Source organism: Gopherus evgoodei, chromosome 2 (assembly GCF_007399415.2).
Source record: "Gopherus evgoodei ecotype Sinaloan lineage chromosome 2, rGopEvg1_v1.p, whole genome shotgun sequence".
Classification (NCBI taxonomy): Eukaryota; Metazoa; Chordata; order Testudines; family Testudinidae; genus Gopherus; species Gopherus evgoodei.
The window spans coordinates 16,408,283-16,424,757 of record NC_044323.1 but is presented as its reverse complement, the minus strand read 5'-3'; the positions used below and the strand labels follow the sequence as shown (position 1 = coordinate 16,424,757).

The window sequence follows — 16,475 nt, the reverse complement described above, 5'->3', positions numbered from 1 at the left end:
TTTTATTTGTAACTAACTCTGTTTCCACTGTACTTAGGCCTTGTCTACACTTGCAAGTCAGAGCACCTTAAATCAGTCCCCGGCATCCTAACTCCTGAGGTGCCCACACTGGCAAAGCACGTAGAGTGCCCTGACTCTGTGGCTGGAGTGCCCCTGGTAATCCACCTCCGTGAGAAGCATAAAGCTTGTTGAACCATGACTGGAGCGCCGCGGCGCCAGTGTGGATGCTGTGGTCTATTAATGCGCTTTGATCGGCCTCCAGAACTGTCCCACAATGCCTATTCTAGCCACTCTGGTCATCACTTTGAACTCTACTGCCCTGCCCTCAGGTAACCAATCATCAGATCCACCCTTTAAATTCTCTGAGAATTTTGAAATTCCCCTTCCTGTTTGCTCAGCCAGGCTTGGAGTGCTCTCAGCACATCTTTCCCACACGCCAGGCGATCCCCAGTATGGAGCAATGGCAAGGTGCTAGACCTCATCAGTGTTTGGGGCTCTGCTCCAGCTGTAGGAATTATGATAACTACAGGCAGATATCAAGGGCCATGATGGAAAGGCGCCATGACCAGGACACAGTGCAGTGCAGGGTTAAAGTGAAGGAGCTGCAGAATGCCGACTGCAAAGCCCGCAAGGCAAACCGCCACTCTGGTGGTGCCCCTACTACCTACAAAGAGCTAGAGAAGATACTTGGTAGCGACCCCACCTCCACTCCTAAGACCACCATGGAGACTTCAGAGGCCATAGCAGCACAAAGTTCAACAAGACAGGAGGAGGAAAGTGGAAGTGAGAGTGCTGAGGAGGAGGGGGGCCCAGAGCCAGAGGACGACCCGTCATTCCTAGATGCCTGCAACCAATTGTTGTTTTCAGGGCAGGAGGAAGGTAGCCAGTCGCAGCAGATGGTGCTTGAGGAAGAACAAACAGAGAAGATGCCCAGTAAGTGGCTTTTATTTTAGGAAGGTAGCTGTTTGATGTGGGTTTTTGGGGTGAGGAGAGTTGCAGAAAGAAGGGTTAAGGCTGCATGCATGCCTAAATGTGGAATAGGGCGTTGATGTGCTCTCACATATCACAGTAATCAGCCTCAGTGATCTCTTCAAGAGTCTCATGCAGAAACTGGGCAATGCACTTGCACAGGTTCCTTGGCAGAGCTACTGTGCTCCTTGTCCCAGTAAGGCTAACATGTCCGTGCCACAGTGCTGTTAGGGGTGGGGGGACCATTGCTGCACACAGGCAAGTGGCATAAGGGCCAAGGCGGAAGCCACATTGTAGCAGAAGACCCTCTCTTGCTTCCCAGGTCACCCTCAGCAGCAAGATATCTTCCAGGATGAACTCATCCTGTGGAAAACGTGGGACAGTGTTCAGTATATGGGCCCCCTGCAGCTGTTCGCTCTCCCCAAGGCACAGGACCAACCCAAGAGGACAGTACAGCCCTGAAACAATCAGTCCTCCTTGCCCCTGTGCTCACTCACCATTTTGGGGCTCCTGTGGGTTATGTGCACTCATTTTGGGACCGGCACTTTCTGCTATTACGTAAACTGTACTTGTCTTTAAGTACGGACAAATCATTGCTCTGTCTAGCATGAACAATGCTACCTCTGTTAAGTGTTGCATTTTGGCTTTACAGGTGCAACCTTGAGATCCCAGCCATCCTTGTTATCAACGGCCGAAAGACTACCAAGAATCAGGAAGCATACACAAAGAACCAAAAAGGACCTGCTGCATGAAGTCATGTAGCAGTCCCTTACTGAAAATCAAAAAGTACAGGAGTGGCGGGAGACTGAAAGGAGGCTCCGCCAGCAGAATGTGGATCACCGGCACCAAAGCACGGAGCAGCTCATAAGCATTATGGAGCACCAAGCAGACTCGATACAGGTGCTCATAGCACTGCAGATGGAACAGATCCATGCCACTCCCTCCACCCCCCTGCAGCCCTTGTCCCAAAACTCTTTCCCTTATGCCCCCATGTCACCATCAACCCACTTCCCCTAACACCCGGTTTCTTAATAACACATCCTGAGGCTTAACCCCTTCCTGCCCGCGCTGTAGCTGGTATTTCTTTTTAATGCCGTATTTCTTTTTAACAAGGAACAGTGTGAACAAATGGCAGCACTTTCCCTGCTGTGGTCTCCGAGAGCTGGTTTAACTCACAGCGCTCTGCATCTGCAAGTGTAGCCATGCCCTTACATAGTATCACTTACACCTCTACCTTTGTTACTAAACTTTGTTTCATCCTAAGTAGATCTCAGTGCATTAATATTATGCACAGTATGAACTCTCAATTTAATCAGACAAGCTAGTGTTTACACTTGTTTTTGGAGACAGTGAATTTGGTAATTTTTGTGAGTGTCCAGTGATAGGAGCTGGATATGCCTAGGGAATGCTCTTCCAGGAGGCTCAGGAACTAGGGTGCACCAAGTGTTACCTGCAAGGTAAAGCAAGGGCTAGCAGAGCTTTGGAGGCGATTGTTTAGGTGGCTAACAGACTGGGGTGACAGAGAACTGTCATCCAGTTTAGCTCCACAAGTCTCTCTTTTGCTAAGGCAAAGGGGTAAGAAGGTTGCTCTGAGAAAGTGTCTCAATCATATACAATATACCACAGTACAGAGTAAAAAATTCCTGAGCCTTTTGCAAAATGTGTCACATGCAAAATCCCAGCAGCAACACATTGTGCACAAGCAGGGGTGAAAGTAACTTACAAGATTTACTGGTATTGCCGGAGTCCTGAGGGGTGTGTGGCCTCATCCGGAAGGGCATGGCCTCATCTGGAAGGGGGCATGGCCTCAAGATTTCAAGGCCTTGGGGCACCAGCTGTGGCTGGGAGACCCAGGGCCTTTAAATCAACCAGGGCCACCCAGCTGCAGAGGTAGCTGGGAGGCCCTCAGAGCTCAGGGGCAAATTAAAGAGCCCGGGGCTCCGGCTGCCATGGGGAACCCTGACCTTTGCGGGGCTGGGCCAGGTATTTAAAGGGTCAAGAGCTCCTGCCACTGAGGGGAGCTCCAAGCCCTTTAAATCCTGGCCCCAGCCCAACCACTGGAGCCAGGATTCAAAGGGCTCTAGGCTGCCCGCAGCAGCGGGGAGCTCTGAGCCCTTTAAATCTTCAGCTGCAGCGGGGTTTAAAGGGCTCTGGAATGACCGTAGCCACGGTAGCCCAGAGCCCTTTAAATCTGTCCCCAGCCCGGCCGCCGGAGCAGTGGGTGGAGGGGTTAAAAGGGCTCTGGGCTGACCGCAGCAGCCCAGAACCCTTTAAATCTGGCCCCAGCTGGAGCCGCGGGCGGGGGGTTTAAAAGGCTCTGGGCTGACTGCAGCTGCGGCAGCACAGAGCCCTTTAAATCTGGACCCAGCCCGGCCGCCGGGGCCACAGGTGGGGGGTTTAAGGGCTCTGGGCTGCCAGCTGTGGCAGGGAGCCCAAAGCCCTTTAAATCCCCACAGCGAAAGCTAGTGCAGTCATGCACGGTGTACTGGCTCTTGCCGGTATACTATACCGGCTTGTACTAGCTTACTTTCACCTCTGTGCACAAGACAAATCAGTTTCAGAATCTTTCAGGAAACAGATTTAGCCAGGCCTGGTATGTATCAAGAATGCTCACCCAAAAATGAACCCAAACTGCAAATCTTTGGAGAATCACCTATCTGATAAGTACTCAAAACAGTATTAACATAATGTTTTTATGGTTATGACTGAATGAGGGCATTTACTGCCCAAATGTGTTAAAAATGTTTTCAATGACTGGGTGTCTGTGGTTTATAACAAGGGCACACATCGTTGAATGAGCACTCAGAGTAAGCACTTTCAGAGGCACATTAACTTGTCATGAATAAATTTGTTCAACTTTATGGCACTAGCAAGAGTATGTTACATGCTAGATTAGACACCCAAACACCATGGTGATGGGTGTCAGGCTGTCTGGAGTGGCTAAAGAGTATGAGGACCAACCTCAAGGAAGGCTTTAAGACGCAGGGCACAAATCCCAAACTTGTTGTGAGTTCTATACCTAGATTTCACCAACCAAGTACCAAGTTTTAACTCCTCAGGCACTATAATAACCTAACCATGGAGTCACAGACAGTCCCCTTGGGTACTACAATCTATCTTGGCACCCAGGCAAGTTTTCCTTTATGATAGATGGTCCCTTACACAACAAATCCCAATCCCAAAGGACCAGTCACTTACCCCAGGTCAACTGTACCTTAGATCTCACACCAAAGACAACACTGTAGCCCAGTGGCAGATTAATGATTTTGCCCCCCCAGGCCCTGAAATAATTGTCACCCCACTCACCCCTGGCCATGCCCTGACTCCACCCTTTCCCCGCCCCCGCCCTGACTCCACCCTTTCCCCGCCCCCATTCCAACCCCTTCCCCAAAGTCCCACCCCAACTAAGCCCCCTCCCTGCCCCTATTGGATCCCTTCCCCAAATCCCCGCCCTGGCCTCACCTCTTCCCCCAGTGCGCTGCGGTCCCCCTCCTCCCTCCCTTCCCCACAAAACAGCTGTTTCATGGCGCAAGCGCTGGGAGGGAGGGGAGAGAAACAGGGCACGGCGGCACGCTCGCAGAGGCGGCAAGCTGGAACAGGGGAGCTTCTCTGTGGGTGCTCAAATTTGCCTTGTTGGCCTAGGCGATAATATGCTGCTGCTGTAGCCAATCCTATAATAAACCGTATCAGATTTATTAACTAAGAAAAGGAAATAAGAGTTATTTACATGGTTAAAGCAGATAAACATACGCACACAAATGAGTTACAGTCTTAGGTTCCAAAAGGTGATAGAAGCTGCTGATCTATGCAAGCTCTATATGTCCTTTAGGGCTGACCCAGGCTAAGCTAGTTGGGGATCCTTTGCTTAGAAATCTTGCTCTCCCAAGGTCCAATCAGCAAAGAGATCCTCCCTATAAAAAGACAAAAAGTGGGGGAATGTAGTAGGAATAGAGATCCAGTGGTCATCAGGCAGTTTGCTAGAAGTCTACTGTGCTGGCTGTCTGCACAGAGCTTAGGCAGCACACAGGGAGAACACATGCATGCAGCCAAACATCTAGCCACACAGCCTATGGACCTTGGCATGAGCTGGCACCTGGTCTACCAGTGTCACAATGAGCTCACAAGAAACATCTAGTCAGATTAAACAAGAACTTTTGATAATATTTCCCTCCGAGTCTAGGGCTGCTCTCATTGAAGTCAGTGGAAAATTCATAGTATAAGCCCTTTATGAGCAGACAAACACCTTATTTGTATGCTTCTGTTGGAATTTCTGTGTTTCCTGCTCATCTTCATTTGTAATTGTTGGTATTTTTTTGCATGTTTGTCTTTTAGGATACAAACTTCCCTGGTAGAATTGGTTTAGCTCAATTACAAGACAATATAAATATTGTTAATGTATTCAGTAATCAATACAGAAGTGTCATGGGCTCAGATTTCCCCCTTATTATGGGCATCAAGAAAAGGGGCATGTAAAATCTCCTTCATCGAGCATTTTATTTTTTTCTGTACGTTGTTAAAAACCTTAGATTCATGTACTCCTATGATGGGTATGCACTTTGCCAAGGGACTTTTAGTGCAGCAAAGCATTGCCAGGGAGTCATGGCCTTGTCCTCTATGCAAGTCACGTGAATGATGATGGCATAGGATTTCCTTCCTACAGCGGCTCTCTGCCACTTAAGGATCCCCTCCATGGGGGGAGATCCTCCAGGACTCTTGGCTGCAAGGCTTCTTTCTGTTTTTCTCTCAACTGCTCACTTTGTCTCTCATACAGCCACACACACACACAGGGCCTGAGTTCAATCCCACACTGATGTGAATCAGGCCCTCAGAATTTTTAATCATACTGTGTAGGAGCTAATGAGACCCCTTTGGTCTGGCTGCCTGGATGAGTCACCAGAATGGTTCTGCATCTCCACACAAGGTTCCAAAGCCTGACACCCTGGTGTTATTTGTCTTTTCATTTTAAATCAAAGTCTGGTTCCTGGGAGAATAGACTATTTCATGTTTCAAAACGATAAAATTCTTCTCTTAGATGAAAACTGGTCAGGTGAAAAGTTTGGAATCCAAGAGAAACTTCCCTTGGAGAGGTTACCACTTGCCATGGACAAAATGAGAGCCAGTAAGAAACAGAGGATGCACCAGACAATGTTTTTGTACAGTGTTTAGGATCCAGGGGGTCCAGATTCACGACTGGGGCTACTAGGTGTTACCACAGTACAAATAACTGAACTAGCATCTAACTAAGGAGATGACCACGTATCTTGATACCCAATTCACCACTGGAGACATGTTCCTCATCACACTTAGCATCATTCTCAGAAGTATTGTCTAATATGCCAAGATTCAGAGAAATAGGTAGCACCAGTGTGTAATGGTTAATGACATAAGTGTTCTTGCTTTCAGATTAATATGAAAAAATATTTGTAATTCAAGAAAACTTCTGTGTAATTTGAGTATTTGGAATATTAGGCCATATAGATCAATACTAGCTTCTGATGGAAAATTATTGAGTCCTGCACTATCGAGCAACTTGCTCTGTTGACAAATGAAGGATGAGAACAATGTGTATATTTCTTGTCCAATGTAGGGTATGCAAGGAATACTTCCAAATTAGCTTGATGCTTACATTCTGAGGTGATCAGGACAGGTTTTGCATAAACAGACTCTCAGAGTAAAATTTAATGAACAAAAATCTTTAGTGTATTCAATTACACGCCTCTGAAGTTACATCAGTTATTCAAAGATTGATCAGCTGCAAGCAGTTTAAAGCGATAGCCTGTGGGGATCACACATTTGAATTTGGTTAGAATAAATAAAATGTTTAATGAGCAACATCTTACACACAGGTGATGGTGTAAGATCTTCCCAACTAAATGTCTGTTTCCTTCTCAATATCCCTTTGAAAAGGGATCCCATTTACCACAGTGAAGTGATTTATCCCTGATGTATACATTTTAATACTGTAAATACAGGACCACTGTACTTCTATAAAAGTCCTTTCTGATCTGGAAATGACATATTCAAAAGTGAAACACATAACACCATGAAAACAGCTGTATAAAGTAAAATTTAACATCTGTTCTATATCATATGCTATCCACAGCAAAGCAAAAGCAGCTTCTGTTAGGTATCTAATCATTCCATATTTTGTATGCTTTGATGTCTAACCAGCTGCTTTTAATAGGTGTGTAACATTTTACTAGCAGTACTATCAAAATCACATAACCTTGTCTCTGGGTTGCAATAAGAAGAGAGAGAGCAAGCTCACATTACCACTGTTTTGTAATCTGCTTAGAAGATATGAAGTGCTAAGTGTCCTCATTATTAAGACACCTACAATTTCAATAGAAAGTCCCAAAACCACCAGATCCATCAGTTGTGCTGACTGGCACAGACATAAAACAATTTTACAATGTGTAAGGCCAAATTAATCTCCACATAAACGGGCACAATTGATTGTTATTATTCGTACCCTGGGTGATCCAACCATGATCAAGCTTCCATTGTGCTAGGCACTGTGTAGACAAAATAGTAAGGAACACTCCCTCCCCTAAGAACTGAGATTCCTTATACCACAACCACACAGGGCCCAATATCTACATGTATTTTAATGTCTTCACTGATGTGAATTCTTGTAGCAATAATTAATACTAATACAGACCTGTCTAGTAACGCTGATCTTTTTATCTCTATAGCACTCAGAGGGAAACTGGAGGCACAGAGATAAAGGGTAATATCCTGCTTTGTTCCTAAATGACTTGCTTTGAAAAACTACAGAAGGCATCACTATCAGAGCTGGGATTCAAATCTACCATTACCTGCATCCTAGTCTTATGCTAAGAACACCTTCGTTTCTCTTTAGGTCTTGTGGGTCAGGTGCTGGTAACTGGTAGCATGTATTGGACTGTATCTCAGCAATTCACTTGATTTCAGTGAACAAACCTATTTTAGGATTTCCTCCTTTTGTCTGCTACTCTATTACAGAAGACTGTGCACCTTAATACACTGAATCAATATTATGAAATCCTTCCTTTGGCATCTCTCAAAATTACTTTCTAATGAACTGACAGATCTGGAACAAAAGGAAGAGTTAGCACAATACAATACACAGGCTGCTTGATTCAGTCATGAGAACAGAATATCCCTACCGAAGAGTCAAACCCACTTCAACATACAATGAAATCAGTAAAGGTAGGAATATAACAGCAGAATATGAACAAAGAGCTGCTGAGGAATGTGTGTTTTGTTCTTAGTGGCAAACCAAGGTTACTAGAGATAAATACACTGCCTCACTGGGGCACCTCTTTCTCTGTATAAGGGTATGCAGTAGAATCCCATTAATTGCTATGTAGTTTAAATGAGACCCTTGCTTAACTGGAACACAGACCTGAGAACTGATTTTCAACAAATGATTTCAAATGATCCTCTACTCTGGGTAATTCACACAGTGATTACTCACGCACGCCTTGAGCGGTATAGAGTGTGACTTCAGAGGTGCTAAGAGGTAGCTGTATCTTTTACATTACCGACTGTGGTGTTCTGATTAGTTTTCACACTGAATCTCATCTAACTTATGGTGCAGCCAGCTTCAAAGAAGTTACTCTTAGTGCTTGTCTACACTGGAAAATTGACTGGCATAGCTACAGTAGAACAATTATACCACTATAGCTCTGCTGGTCATGTATGGAGAAGTTCTTAGTTCATAGGTGCCAACTCCGTGGGTGCTCTGGGGTTGAAGCACCCACAGAAATTGAATACTAGGTGCTCAGCACCCACCAGCGGGCACCGTTGATCAGCTCCTCTCCCTCCCCCAGAGCCGCCCACTCACCGACGGGCCCATTGATCAGCTCCTCCCCTTAATCCCTCAGCACCTCCCACCCAGTGAGGTGCAGATGCTCAGCAGCGTGCAGGGGCTACTAGGGGAGAGGGGCAGGACAGGAAGGGCTTGCGCAGGGACTTGGGGAAAGCGGTGGAGTGGGGGCAGGGCTGGGGTGAAGAAGGGGTCGAGCACCCCCTGGCAAATCAGAAAGTCGACCACTCTGCTTAGGTTATATCGACACTGCAACTTGGACACTACAGCAACCGAATGGGTTTTTATGTTGCTGTAATAAACCCACCCCTTGAGAGGTAGTAGCTAGATCCATGGAAGAATCAAGGTTTAGGTCAGCTTAACTCCACCTCGCAGAGGTGTGTATTTTTGACACCTCCGGAGCAACATAACTAGGTCAACCGAAGTTTTAGATGTAGGCCAGGCCTCAGATCGCCAAACAAAGGGTACGTTTTCACTACCGGCCGCATCGGAGGGTAGCAATCGATTTCTCGGGGATCGATATATCGTGTCTCATCTAGACGCGATATATCGGTCCCCGAACGCACTCCTATCGACTCCGGAACTCCACCAACGCAAACGGCGGTAGCGGAATCAACAGGGGGAGCCGCAGACGTCGATCCCGCGCCGTGAGGACAGTAGGTAACTGGATCTAAGATACTTCGACTTCAGCTATGCTATTCACGTAGCTGAAGTTGCGTATCTTAAATCGATCCCCTCCCCTAGTGTAGACCAGCCCAAAGTAAAAGTCCTTGCAGCACTTGCTTCTTCCACTGCATTGCTGTATTAACCAACTGTGTAGGGAAAAACTGACATACCAATCAACCATCCCTTGGTTTAGGCCTTGTCTATACTAGAAATGTTAACTGGTAAACTCCCCCTAGCACAGGTGCAGCTTATACTGGCTCAAGAGTGCTTTTGCTGGTATAGCTTACACCACTTACTAGGGTGACCATATTTACCTATGCTGAATATGGGACACCTGGTAAAATTACTCGTATTCAAGTGAGTTTCATGGTAATCAATCAGAACTATGCAGTACAAACGTTCAAACAAACACCAAGTTGACTCAGCCCATGTTAAAAAGCAATACCAACTACAGTGCAGGCAGGAAGGAGTTAAGCCCTCAGGAGGCATTGTGCACCAGGGCCCATGGAACCTGACTGCAGGGGCTTCAGAACTGGCCACAGAGGTGGCTCAGTGGGTGAGGGTGCCTACGGGATGGAGCAGCCCCATGCTCTCTGGGGGTAGTGGGGGGGGCAAGGAGGGTGAAGAGGATTGCTATGCCCCTGCCCCAGAGGGCTGCTGTGGAGCCTGCTGGGTCAGGGCATGAACAGGCTGGAAATCGCTTACCCTTCCCTGCCACTCCACAGCTTAGCTGAGGTGCAGAGAGGCTTCCCTGTGCCAGTTCTGTGAGGGGCTTTAGCACACGCAGGGCTCAGCTCCTCCTGACCAGTGCCAAGGCCGGAGGGTCTTGGGCCTTCCTGGAGCACCAGCCCAGCCAGAGGCAGTGGGAGAAGGAAGGAGCCTGCCAGCCAGGCTTTGGTGAGCTGAACACTCCAACTAGGGGCTGCTTCTCCGCACAGCGCTGCGAGTGGGATGCGCCCAGCCAGATGGGACATAGAGGAGCAGCGGGGCGGGGGGAATTGAAGGGACAAAGCAGGGAGAGGACAGCGAGAGTGGGAGCATGTAAAGAGCTGATGGATGGGCAGCAGAGGGGACATGTAACCGTCCGCTGCCAGGCACCTGCCCCCACTCACCGACCACTGCAGCTCGCAGCACACATCCAGTGTCAGCTGGAAAAGGGATGGTGGGCGGGGCCCTGCTGGCCAAGAGCTGGCATGCAGCAGGGGCTGCGCTGATGGACCACCAGGGGGACTGGCAGGCTCTGCGCGCTGCGTCTTCGCCCCTCCACCAGTCTTGTACACCCACCCCCAACGTCTGCCACTGGATCCCCGCACCCACTGCTGGTAGGTGGGCAGCTGGCAAACAGGGATCTGGCCAGCAGTAGGACCCACCAGTACTGATGGGAGGAGAGACAGAAAATACAGGACAACTTGCCCATTTTTAAGAAAAAGTCAGGACACCTCTAGGAAGGCTTAAATACAGGATTGTCCCTTTAAAAACAGGACTCTGGTCACCCCACCACTTACACCAAGAAAAGGACTCTTCCCCCTCCCCCCAGGTCTGACTGCATCTTCAGCAGGGTTTCTGCCAGTACAGCTGTGTCAATAGGAGTGGGGGTAAAATTCATACCCCTGACAGACCTAGCTGTACCAGCAGAAATTTTAGGTGTAGGCCAGTCCTCAGTTCCAAAGTTGCATGCACTGCTCACACATTTGGCATCCCCTCATTTTACCACTGAACATTTCAGAAATAAAGAATCATGAAATTCTGATTTACAGAAACACACTGTTAAAAATAAATGAATAAATCCCGCACAGCTGAGTTTCCTGAAGGAGTAGGTTTTGTGTCCCCTTCAAACTTTAATAAGTTCAGATGTATTTCTCCTGACTGGAAAAAGTAAGTGAATCCATCAGCAGTCTATGGATATTCAGCAGCTCTACACATCATACTGCACTTTCATACTTTTCCCCACGCAAGATGACTTTGATTTCAATGGTCACTCGGTCAGTGCTCACAGTTACTTGAAGGGAAACTAAGGCACTGTAAACAAATCACTACACAAAATGAAATACTTATTAAATGTCTATTATATTTCCTATTTTTTTTTGTATTACATGCAGACATATGAATCTTTTCAGAAATACTTGCCACCATTTCATTCTCTTTGTTCACTGAAAGAGACACTTGATTGTTATGAGGCTGACAAATTAAATGTAAATTGTGAAGCCACACCCGGAAGCTGCTATGATTCCAGGGTGCAATCCAGACCAGTGAGGTATTGTGTCACCACTTGCCCAGCAAGCTGGGGTGCCTCACAATGCTTTGCGTCTGTAACTCCTAATCTGGGCTCCTCATAAACAGCATGCAGGTCACACCCTGACTGTCTGTGTATAGCCACAGCCCTGGTCCAGCAACTCTGACCCCAGCAGCCTATTAACACACACTAGCCACACATTGGCCTCCAGAAACCTTGGTTACTACTTGCAGGGTAACCATAGCATATGCCCAGTTCCAGGTTTTCCCCCCAAAATGTGTTTTGCACCATCCAGTCTTCTCCTGGACAGTCCAGATATATTAGGTCCATTGTCCCTCCAAAGGGATCAACATACAACAATCTGCTACCTTAAATGGAGTTACAGAATCAGTTGTAATTAAAGAATAAAACAAGTCTATTTAACTACAAAGACAGCTTCCAAGTGAGCACAAGTATAAGGCATTAGAGTAAAAAATGGTTACAAGATAAAACACTTTCTAAACTTAAAACTAGACAGGTTTCAAGGTGAAGTTCTTACCACATGCTTCCAGATACGGGGCTGACCAAATTTCAGATCAGGATCTGCCCCTCAAGTCCCTGTTTCTTTTGTCTTCTTAGGTAGACAAGAGAGGTGGATAGGGAGAGAACTCAGGGTTTCTGCCACACTTTTATAGTTCACTCCCCTTCGAAATGCATTTTCCTGAGGGTTACCCCTCGTTACAGTTCGTTCCTGCTGTGAGGAAGAGACAAGGAGTCCTGTCGGGAAAGAGGCTTCATGCTCTTGTTTGCTAAAATGCAGATTTGCCTTGTCTCCCTCTTGCTGTTTCAAAGACCTTGTTTACTACTTATATGTAAATTGAGGTAAATGCACATTCCTTTGTTTAGGATCTGGTCTGCTAGTCCGGCCCAAACAGGACTATGTCAATTGAACATGTGCCAACATCATCATTCAGGGGGAATTCATAACTTTACATACAATGTTCCTATACATATTTCATGATATTGACTAGTGAGTTATTAGTTTTCAAATAATATCTTACAAGGCATATTTTGTACAAAGATTACAATGGTGTGTAGTGTGAATATTGGGGTGCTTTCCATCACAGCTGCTTTTGCTTGTACTCTTTATAGCTCATTTCCAGAAGAGGTCAGTAGACTTCTTAGTGGATTTCAATTGTTCAGGTATCTTATTGTGTTAGTCTTGGGATAGTCCTTTCTTATAGGATGCTGGTTACAAGTTATAAACAGCACATTTCTAAGGGTTGAGAGTGCTGTCCAGAGTGGTCACAATGGAGCACTCTGGGATAGCTCCCGGAGGCCAATACCATCAAATTGCATCCACACTACCCCAAATTCGACCCGGCAATGTTGATTTCAGCACTATTCCTCTCGTCAGGGAGGAGTACAGAAATAGATTTTAAGAGCCCTTTAAGTAGACACAAAAGGCTTTGTCGTGCAGATGGGTGCAGGTTAAATCGATTTAATGCTGCTAAAATTGACCTAAACTCATAGTGTAGACCAGGGCTAACTATTTATTTTTTTATCATCATAGGTCATCAGTCTAACAGTTAACAAAAATTATTTGTTTCTCGTATGCAGACGGCAGTTTGGGTCTGAGGCTGCCAGTATGGAAAAATGAAGATCCCCAAAGGTCACCATTTATATTTGTCAGATTTTAGCCAAGGAAATAATTTCATAACGATAGTACTTTGCTGTTATAGTATTTTTCATCCATAATTATATTTATCTAAGCAATTGGACCTTTATTTCAATTATTTTGGTGGGGAACAGAAGTGCAGTGACTTGCTCAAGGACCTAAACCAGATCAGTGGCAGAGCTGGTACTGGTATCCAGGTCTCCTGGCTCCCAGTCCAGTGTACGATCCATTAGACTGCACTTTGTGGCCCTGATCTTGCAAAGACTTACATCCTTAACTTTAAGAATGTGAATAGTGTCAAATGAGAACAGTGGGACTACTTGTGCTTAAAGTCAAGCAAGTGTAAAGTCTTCAGGATTAAGGCCAAAACACTGATGTAGGTTCCTCCCCCAACATCGTGCCGCTTATAAAGAATGAGGGCACAATGTTTTGAGATTCTAGCTCAATGAAAACATAGAAATGAATGGTCAGTCACCCCTCTACAGTGTCTGTATTTTATTACATAAAGACGCTGTCACAGTTACTGGGCGAACTGCACCTTATACTCCTTTCTGGACCTTTCAAGTGCACCCCTTAGGTGACAGGCTTAGCTTCCTGCACCTCATGCTGGGCGAACCACATGATCCAACCACTCTAGGACTGGGTCTCTGGGCTGCAGCCCTCATTTCCTACCCATGTTAATACAACAGGCACAACTGTGTTTGGCACCTGTCAGCCCTTTCCTTCCAGAGACCTAACACCAGTGATTTTGATTAAAGCGACTCAAAGGCTGTGTCTCCCAGATGAAGCTACACGTGTTCCTTCTCCCATAGGTAAAAAGCACATGAAACAAAGGGTAAAAACGATAAAAGGCACATAAGCATGGGACTGTCTTATGCCTTAATCTTTCCTTGCCAGCTTTTGTAAGTGCCCCTCAGCCCATCTCTGGCTGAGAGAAACAGACTGTCCTGCCCGCAGCAGGCTGTCTGTCTGTCTCTGTGCATTTCCTTGCCAGCCTGTCAGCCCACTGACACTCTGGGCAGCCTCTCTGGGTACATCTGCACAGCAGATGGGAGCATGCTTCCCAGCACAGGCAGATGGACACGTACTAGCTCTGCTCGAGCTAGAGTGCTAAAAATAGCAGTGTGACTGCAGTGGCCCAGGTGACAGCTTGGGCTAGCCGCCCAAGCCCAAACCCGCCTGATCCCATGTGCATATTTGGGTGGCTAGCCGGAGCCACTACCTGTGCTGCTGTGGCCACACTGCTATTTTTAACGCACTACCTTGAGCAGAGCTAGAGCGTGTCTGTCTGCCCATGCTGGGAAGCATGCTCCCAGGTGCTGTGTAGATGTACCCAGAGAGGGTGCCCAGAGTGTCAGTGAGGCTGACAGGCAGGCAAGGAAACGCAGAGACAGACAGAGCCTGCTGCAGGCAGGACAGTCTGTTTCTCTCACCCAGCTCCCCTTCCTTTTCTAGGTCCAGGTGTCCCGTAATGGTTTAGCATTTCCTTTGTTCGCTCTCTTCTCAGGTGTGGCAAAACAGCTACATCTCCAGGGTTGGGGTGGCGGAAGTGTCATCTTTCCCCAGCTATAAACCTGGCTATTCTGTTTCAACGTTTGTTGGAGTGCTCCTTATTTAGGCCATTTATTTCATCTTTCCTGCATGGTTCCCCTCACAATCCCTTTTGATCCAACTCCATAACAAATAAACCATCATAAACATGCACAGGCATGCACCATAGTCAGACAAAATAATATTGGTATCTCCCAGTTCATCACAGATGTCCTCAAATGCAGTGCTGTTTGTTTCAATTTTCTTCTCATCGGTTTGTTACATGAGAAATACAGGTGGTCCCAATTTCCCTCATTTGGCTAGAGACCTCTGCAAGATCTTTGGAGGACCTAGATTACAGCACCACGTTGAAACGGATCTTTAACAGCCCACAGCTGGGCAGATAGTTACCGGTACCAGTGAAAATTTGGAAAACAATGTGTTTAATACATAGTAATTTATTTGAGAAAGAATCACACAAGCAGTAAAGGTTACGTAACACACACTCCTTAATAAGCCTCAATTCCCCAAGCATAAACCCTCAGTAACTATGTTGTCCTTACACAGTATCCTGTTTAGCAAACAAAGCAGGTATAGCTATCAGTTGTAGCCAGAGACAATTTCTCTTCTTTCCCCTCTCAGGTACTTGGTCTGTCAAGTGTCCCCCAAAGCAGCGTCTAAGTCACCCTGAGGTCCTCTGGCTCTAAAGTCTCACAAACGTCCCTCGAAGCGGGGTTTAAGTTACCCCAAGGACTTTTGTCTCAGTCTTGAACCTCTTCAGATGTCATCTGGGGAACTAACTAATTTACTTTGTTTAGCATTTATGCCTTTCCCCCTCCCCCCAAAGGGGTCACGTGTCCCAGAAATATGCCCTGTGGGCATTCATTATTGGTTTTCTCTAATTAATATTTTAGATGGTACTGCAAAGCAGAGATAGATCAAAACTCAATCAGTCTTTATCCTCTCATCAATCATTCACTTAAGCTCTTAGCATGATGCTATCCAGAGGTCATCCTGAACCAAGCCCACTGATCGTATGATTTTACATCTTCTTTACTTTGGTGAGCTGCTTCCCCCAAAGTTTGATGTTGAAACATACACACAGATCAAGCCTAGATTAACCATTCAAATGCAGTTTCAGCACTTCCAGTAATTTTCCACATCATTTATATAATGCTAAGAGAATCCTGCTCCCAGAATCCTCTAGCAAATTCATGCATACCAAGCCATACCAAGCACATGCTTACCACATTCATTCATATCAGTCACAGAAATTCATAATAATTTGGCGCCATCCGAATACACCATATGATTACCTGAGCAGTAAGAAAAGCTCTCCAACCCGAAGAGGAAAATCAAGATCTGATATTCCTAATATAAAAAACAAAAACAAAACAACATTTAAGGAAATACCTTCAGCTCCTTCTACACTGAGGATTTCCCATCACTGTTAGCACAGATGGGTCATCACTGCTGTGTACTTTAGATCTGCTCTCAGCAGGGTTACTGGATACAAATTTTAAAACAGTGCCAGCAGCAAGTGGTCCATCAATACCAGTGCACCCAATATAGATGAACCAGTCAAAAATGTTTAATTTCCCAAGTGGAAA

General features: G+C 46.2%; 1 protein-coding gene across 3 annotated transcripts in view; it reads right to left on the bottom strand.

Annotated features, from left to right (window-relative positions):
* DPP6 (dipeptidyl peptidase like 6) overlaps positions 1-16,475 on the bottom strand; it is an 863,093-nt gene that overhangs the window by 711,465 nt on the left and 135,153 nt on the right. The window lies entirely within an intron of this gene.